The sequence below is a fragment of the Phalacrocorax carbo genome, chromosome 2 (assembly GCF_963921805.1).
Source record: "Phalacrocorax carbo chromosome 2, bPhaCar2.1, whole genome shotgun sequence".
Classification (NCBI taxonomy): Eukaryota; Metazoa; Chordata; class Aves; order Suliformes; family Phalacrocoracidae; genus Phalacrocorax; species Phalacrocorax carbo.
In genome coordinates, this window is record NC_087514.1 from 34,370,323 (window position 1) to 34,378,004 (window position 7,682).

Here is a 7,682-nt window from a genome sequence, read left to right on the forward strand (position 1 = left end):
CTGCACTGAATAAAGATTTTACTTTCTTTCTTAGGTTTTCATTTGATGCTGTGTTAGCTTTTAGTTTGCTTCATAAAGCTTTATATACTACCTGTAAGAAACCCCCGGCTGAACCAAGAAGTATTATGACCCCCCATTTTACTAATGAGCAACTGAAATGGAGCCATCCTTAGGAACTTCCAGCAAGTCATACACCAAAGTCCCCGGCAAAGAAAAGAATGAAAGCCACATGTCCATGAAACCATGAAACTCATCTTTACCATGCAGCTGATCCTTATTCCATTCACTGCACACTATATACCTATTTCAGTTTAAGAAACAGTAAACATCATTCTGTTTCACAAGACATCATTCAAACATTACAGAGTATAACACACAATACTCTATAACATAGCAATTCACTGTGCAGCTTAGACTTATTTGACACGAAGTGTGTTCAGTGAATGAGGCAGTGATCCCACAGAAATAATATACTGTTGCTGCATAATTAAGAATGCTACTGTAATGCACATACCACAGGTGATTATATAAAATCACCCAAAGAGCTTCAGTTTTTATATTTTCTGGCTTTTTGATGATTCATTTGGGTTATATCCAAATATTACAATGAAGCAATACGTTAGACATCCCTGGGCCGGTAAGTTTACAATTACTTGGAGCAGCGTAGCCTCTGAAGCATAGCACTGCACCTGGGCAATTAGCTCAGGCGTAACCTCAGTCTGAAACAGCTTTATTGCTTCCAGTTCCAGAGTTAGCTCATTTAGTGCCTGTTTAGGAATTGCTCGGACAGGTACATATTTACATTTTGGTTTTTGTGGGAGAGGGGGAAGAAGAAAATACTCCTTTGTGCCAAGCCTGAAGTAGGTAGTCAGGTACTCTCACTTCCCTCTGCAGAATCTGGAGGGAATCATGACACCCCCAAAGCCCTGTCTCCTTAGCAATTCATATCCCACCATTTCCTATTAAAGCTGAAATTCCACTGAACCTTGCTGTATGGGCATATGCACATCTAGCAGAATCCTGAAACACCATGTATTCAATGGAAATTTCCCGTCAGTTTATATATGCTGTCAGAGCCAGCTATAATAAAGAAACCACAAGTTATTTGCTTTAATCTTCAACAGAACACCAGGGTCTTGGCAGGAGACACTTTCATCAGAAAGTTTATAACCACCAGTTGTGGATGTTTTCAGCTACAGGCATACGTCAAAGGTAAATACAGTTTAATTATAGCATGTGTGTTTATTCTTTACTAATGAATTTGATTTTCACTAAATATATTTAGTAATCAGGGAAAAAATATATTCCCCTAATTTGCATCATCAAGTTATAATTAATTCAGTTAGCTCTCAGCCTTGTTAATTCCCTGGAAAATATTTTCCCAAACTACTCACATACATACCTTACTTTTTCAGAATAAAACCCTGGAGTAAGCAGCTGACAGAGAACATGCTTATTAAGCAATATACATGAAAACATATTTTGCAAGGAGGGATTGTCTTTCAAATACCAGAGCCCTAACTTCTCCAGCAGTTTAGCTGCTGCATCTCCGTCTTTGAAGCTTCTACTCCTTCTATTGCTACAAAACTTCTCCAGCTTCACAACATTTAATTCTGCTAAAAAAAATAGCCACCCAAATTATATTTAAATGTACCCTGAAAATGAGAAGATGTTATCATATGGGAAAAGAAAATGACTTCAAAAATCCATATAAAAACCTTGAATCTCAGATTGGAGTTTCCATACTGAATATTTACTTTCTTCCTCATGTTTCCAAAAGAAACGTATTGCACTATTGCACTGGTAGAATGATGAAAACAATGCTGCATTCTGTGCCTTCTCAATTATCCTTTTGTCCCTTTATAAAGCACAAGCCAAAGAAAATTGAGGCATACAAAAATAAGGGAAACTTTCAATCAGCAAAATAATTTGCCAAAGACTACAGTGTAGTCAGATCGGTTACAACTTTTCAGAGAACTGAAGACTTCAGTAATGTTATTTAGGTTTTAACATTATTGAAAAAGCTTAATTCAACCTTTTTGTTGGGTGGGCCAAGTGAGCTATTTTAACAGCTCTGATTCGTCTGCTCTTTGCATTGAGCTTGCTGCTCCAATCAACATGTATATTTTACTAAGATTTTAAAGTTATAACAATTTACATCACAATTTTAGACAGGAAGGGACAATCTGGCTCATCAAATCAAGTCCCTGCTATCACAAACAGACATGATAAATCATGTCATTCATCTACTGGTGTCCGAACTGCTTAGGTACTACTCTCATCAGAAGTGCGTTTCAGAATCTATGAATGTTAGAAGCCATTTTACTATTTCCAGGCAAAACTTGTTTGGGACCAGTTAAAAATATCAACACCCAGCTATAACAGCTCGTCTGTCTGCCTGGTGTTTAAAACTTCTGATGTCTTTAAGTCAAATTATCCTATGTTCAACTGGGCTGAACAATCCAAGCTCTTTCTGCATCTCTTCTCCCTCTGATCATCCTAGGAACCTTCCAATGTACCTGTTCCAGTCTGAATTCTCTCCTGAACAAAAATTGATCTTCAGCAATTAGTTTTGCTGATCTCTTATGGGTTGGGCCCTGTTGTACTCTTTGCAACCTTCTGAGATAGAAGTACTACATAAAAATGGTAATTTTTTTTATAATTTATAGAGTACCTTCCCTTATTTGTTAGCAATTCCTCTGGTGATACTTGCACTTCCACATGCTACCTTTTCTATTTGTTTCACGATTCTCCAAACATACTTTGCTCCTTGACAAATGCAGCATAAGATTTACACCTACCTTGCAAGGTACTTCCAAAGAAGCTGAAGAGAGGAAAATAAGTAATAGACCAAAGTGATATTTAAGGGAGCTGAAAGCTGAAGGATAAGAGCTAGCCATAGAACAACGCACACAATTTATGAAAAATATCTGAAATTATTAAAATGCTGCCTGTGTACATCGCATTTACGGATTTCTGTAATCTTTCTCCAGAGCAAAAGTACAACATCTGCAGGAACAGTAGCAGGTGGTTTCTGGGAGGAGGGCCAGGCATAGAGACTTGCAAACAGACTGAAAATAAAAGTGGGAGGCAGCCACTTTAGTGTAGTAAAGATACTCTCTCATTTGTTTTTATAGGTCCAGGCATCTAACCTTTTTCAGATGGAACGCAGCTGGCCTCTCTAAAACAGCTTTAAATCAATGTATCGGTTAAGAGGTTCAGTGTCTTAGGGGGGTAGAGGTGCCTGAAGGTTCGGAAGGCAAGATCCACACGGCAATCCCAAAGCTGTGCAATCAAAACTCTTGCAGCACCGTACACTCTCCCTGACACACCTTTCCCCTAATAACCTCTGGCTTTAAAACAGTTATCCATACACTTTCAAAGTCCAGCAAAGAATATTAGCCTCTCAGTAGACTGCCATTAAGATCTTGCATGCCACTTTGAAAACCTAAGTGCTAGAGTTTTAGTGTCAATAACCAATTTATTTTTTTTTTTTTCCTGGTAAGATATAATTGCACCACTCTTTGGGACACAGCTCCAGTATTTCTTACCTCTTCATTAATTAGGTATTGTAAATCTACAATTTGTAATCTCACACTGTATGAAATACAGGTTGTAGAACCCTGCCATTTCTAAATCTAGCTTGTGTCTGTCCTGCCAAATGCCTGTGAACCTTCGAATGAATCTGTGCTTTATTTATAGGAAGAATTCATATTTTTCTAACTTGCAAATGTTGAGAATCACTCTTTCTGTACAGTAAGTATTTTGTTTATTTTTACACACTTATTGGTTTTTGTTTCCCAAAGTAGGATCTGCCTAAATCAGGGGGGAAAAAAAAGGGTATTTTATTTGGGTTTTTTATTTAATAAAAATTTAAAGCTAAAAGCTGTTTAGCCACAAGGGAAGCAACACAGAGCAGCAGTAAAGCCAGTAGCCTCTATTTTTAAAGCTGTCTTTTATTTCTGCAATGCTGATGGCCAAACTCGAGCTTTAAGTAACACTTCCCCTTGTGACCAGACTGCTTTCAACTTTTCCATTTTATTAAAAGAGCTAAATTGAGGGTATTCCATGAGTTTAATTTGCAGTTCAGTTGTTGTTTTTAAATAAAAAATGAAAGTCAGAAGTGGTCTAGTCATCAGGGAAGAAGTACATGAAGTTAAATTGGGGATAACCCATACTGTGCTGGGACTAGAAAGTGTTTGGATAATGTTTGTCATGTGGGAAGTGTTTGATTATGGAAACGTATCAGTAAGTGAGAATATGTGTGGCAGTAAATAATGGATTTTATCTCTTTCTTTAATCAACTCTTATTTCAAAACACTTATTTTAAAAAGTCATTAAAAGTATAGTCTTAAAGTGTTGCTGAAATGCTTTTGCTCTCACCTGATTGCCTTTCTTCCTTTACTTAGAAATACTGTAAAATATATTTTTATGCCAGCAATTTGGAACTAGACATAAAGAACCTGTTCTCAAATCTTTGTAGACACATAGATAATTCTGTACTAGAAGTATTTGTTCAGGAGGTAAAAAAAAAAAAGTGTAACTAACAGATCATCATCCTGTAATTTCAAAATAGCTCCGTGCAATAGCAGATATTGCAGTGGCTTTAGGCTTTGGCTCACACACTGATTCTGAGCCAGACAACAGAGAAACAGATTGCAACCTCACCAAGGATGTATTGGGAGTAATGGTAACTGTGCAGGGCAGTTATACAGATCCTGTTGAAGTTCAAGAAAACACACATTTGATAAGTAAGTAATAACTATGAATTCTTTTACTTTCGATCACTTACCTATAATGTCAGCTTACCTTGCTTGAAACATCTGTCATCAACTGCACAATGCAGGCAGTGAAAATTTCAGTATAAGCAATTGTTTCTAATAGATGCATTTTCCCCATATATCAATTCATTGGTATCTGAAATAGCATACCAAGAAGAAGCTGCAAGCACATTCTGTTAGACACAGGGGTGACACGAGTTAATTTCATTGCTGTCAGGAGATATCTTGATGGGTATATATTGTGTGTTATCATGAGTTACCACAGCTGCAAGGGATTATTTCTTCTACTAATAATGGCATAATAGAATACCATAACTTGTCACAAGATTTCAAGTCATCTATGAAATTAACCTATTTCATCACTAAAAAAAAAGGTTCCTACTAATTTTTTTTCCCCTTTTTTAATGGGACTTTGGTGCTCTTGTAAATAGGAATTATGAAAGTTTCAAGGAACTGTGGAGTGGATTCATTTCTTCAGTAAAACTTGTATGCAGTTTCTAAAACTCACCCATCATATCTTTTGTCCACTGATAATGTGAACCACATCACAATTTTATAGAAAATTAACAACTAATATCCTCAGCTAATAGCAACTACCCTCCGGCCTATGTCGTGTTGCCCACATGGTAAAGGGAAATGTCCGTGTTTCTTGCAGCATTCCTTGGAGGCCATCAAACTCCACAACACTGAAGGATGATTTTTTAAGAAGTCCTAACAAGGAGCATGCCAGGCCCTAATTCGTAGTTCTTCATCTCCTTTTTGGATGTAACTGAACAACATAAAAATGCATCAGCAAAGCTGTTTTTCACTCCTGGGTGAACTTTATACCCATTTGGAGAACTGAATCAGCTCAGCAAAGAGCCAGAGATATGCTACAGTATGCAGCAGGGAGGCCCTAGAAGATACCTGAGAGATGGAAAGAGCACAACTGCCTCCTCCAGTGGAAGAAAGCCATTGGGTTGGGTCATCTCGGCTTGTCTAATTGAAGTCCATTTAAAATAAAAGTAATTTTTGAAGATGGATGGGTCAACAGGTGAGAAACTGAAAGAGCTTTGTATGTAGCCACAGCGAAAAGGTGCAACATTAAAATTCCAGCATTGAAGAGGCACATCTGAGATTACTGCAGTGAAGTCCCCATCTCAAAGTGATATTTGAAAACCACTTAAGAAAAGAATAACTGCTGCTAATCATTTAAAAGTACCCAGGCATTTAAAGACATTTAAACAGTTGGTCTTACTGTGAAAAGCAAGTTAAAAATATTGACATTAACAGAGAAATAGCTTATTCATCTCCTTCTAAGGTTTTTCAAGTAATTTGGCAGCTATAGGTCTCTTTTATCTGGTTTGAACTATAGTTCCAGTTTCACCATTGCCATGACTGTACAATTTAGGTCAGATCCAAAAGCGGTGTTTGGAACATACTGCTGCATTGCTCTAACAATGTAGCATGTGTATCAAATAAGAGGAAAAGAATATCTTGCATAAGGCCACATCGAGGCAAAAGAGCAATCAACAGCTACCACCCTCTGGTTCTTTACTGAGAGAAAAGAATAGCTCACTCAAGTGCCTCTCAATAATTCTTTCCAGGGTTTCCAGCAAGGTCAACAAAGCTTCATGGTCAATGGCTAGTGAGAGAGTGAAGGATTAGCAAAAGCATTTAATTTTTGTCCATTGATGACAGCAGATCACTGGGCAATAAGATTTCCTTTCTTATTATCAGGGTCACGTAGAAGAACTGTTCCTGCTGAAGTTGCAGAAATTAAACTTATAAAATATGCTTTGCAAAATTTAGGGGAGAAGTTAGATTTGATTGTAATTGTTTAGCAAACCCCAAGAGCTATAGTTCATAAATTAAAAGGTTTTGTGAGCACAAACATTAATTGAGTTACATGTGCTTTCTGAAATGTAGTCAGTTGGTTCTCGAAAAGATTAATGTTCTTGTGATTCCTTTGTATGCATGTCTGAATTCTCCACTCGTCCCTGTGGGTTCTGTTTAGTGGCATTTAGGTTCTCTGATGGAGCAGATGACTTTTTACAGCTGACAGTGTTGCAACAGGGATCAGGAGAAAGCTTATTTGTCTGACCCCCAGTCTGGAAGAGGAACTCAAAATGTGGATACGGGTAGAAACTGCTTTTTAATGTTTTCATTCTGTTGATAACATCAGGCTTATTTTCTCTGATGAGAGCGGGCTAAGCCTTGCCAGAATCTTTCTAAAGCCTGCTGAAGGCACAGATCTCCCTGCTGGATTTTGTTTTCTTTCTTTGTTTAACAGACAGAATAATATTTCTGGGGAGGGGGACAGGCAGAGGCAGGGAAATGTTGCTTATGGAGGTGGTGGGAGGGAACATCCACTTGATCTTTGTTTTCCTTTTCCCATCCCTCCATTTATAACCCAGGTCTTGCTCCAAAGGCATCACAAGAACTCTCTCCCCACCCTCTCCCCTTGTTAGTGAAAGAAGTTTCTACCTTAATAATACTGCTCTTTCCTCTGCCTCATCACCAGCAGTTATAGTCACAGCTTTCCATATTTTAATGATGTTTCTATATTAACAATCTGGGAATTATAAATGTTTTATGGGTTTCTCTGGCCAGGTCTGTGGACGGAGCATCAACAGCAACTTTGTTTGGAAAAACCTCAAGAGACAGGCTAAACGCTGTTCTATTTAAGGCTTGAGGGAAGTCTGACATATCTTGAAAACTTGCTTGGTTTTTTTTAGGAAAAAGCACAGTAGCTTTTCCCTTAAACTTCCGCTATCTTCCTTATCCTTCCTATTCAAAAGCTGCCTACAGACAACTAGTTTACAAAATGCAATTAAAATTTGTGTTTTAAATATCTAATTAAAATTCATTAAAATTCTCTGTGTTTGCTTAAAGGTTGCAAGTTATGCTATCACAGCTAAT

The 7,682-nt window shown here is 37.5% G+C and overlaps 1 long non-coding RNA gene across 1 annotated transcript; it reads left to right on the forward strand.

Annotated features, from left to right (window-relative positions):
* The first annotated feature begins 3,410 nt into the window (after positions 1-3,410).
* Positions 3,411-7,581, forward strand: LOC135312297 (uncharacterized). Its single transcript, XR_010371864.1, has 3 exons — positions 3,411-3,566; positions 3,703-3,756; positions 5,437-7,581. It is a non-coding gene; the product is annotated as an uncharacterized LOC135312297 (long non-coding RNA).
* Positions 7,582-7,682: the final 101 nt, after the last annotated feature.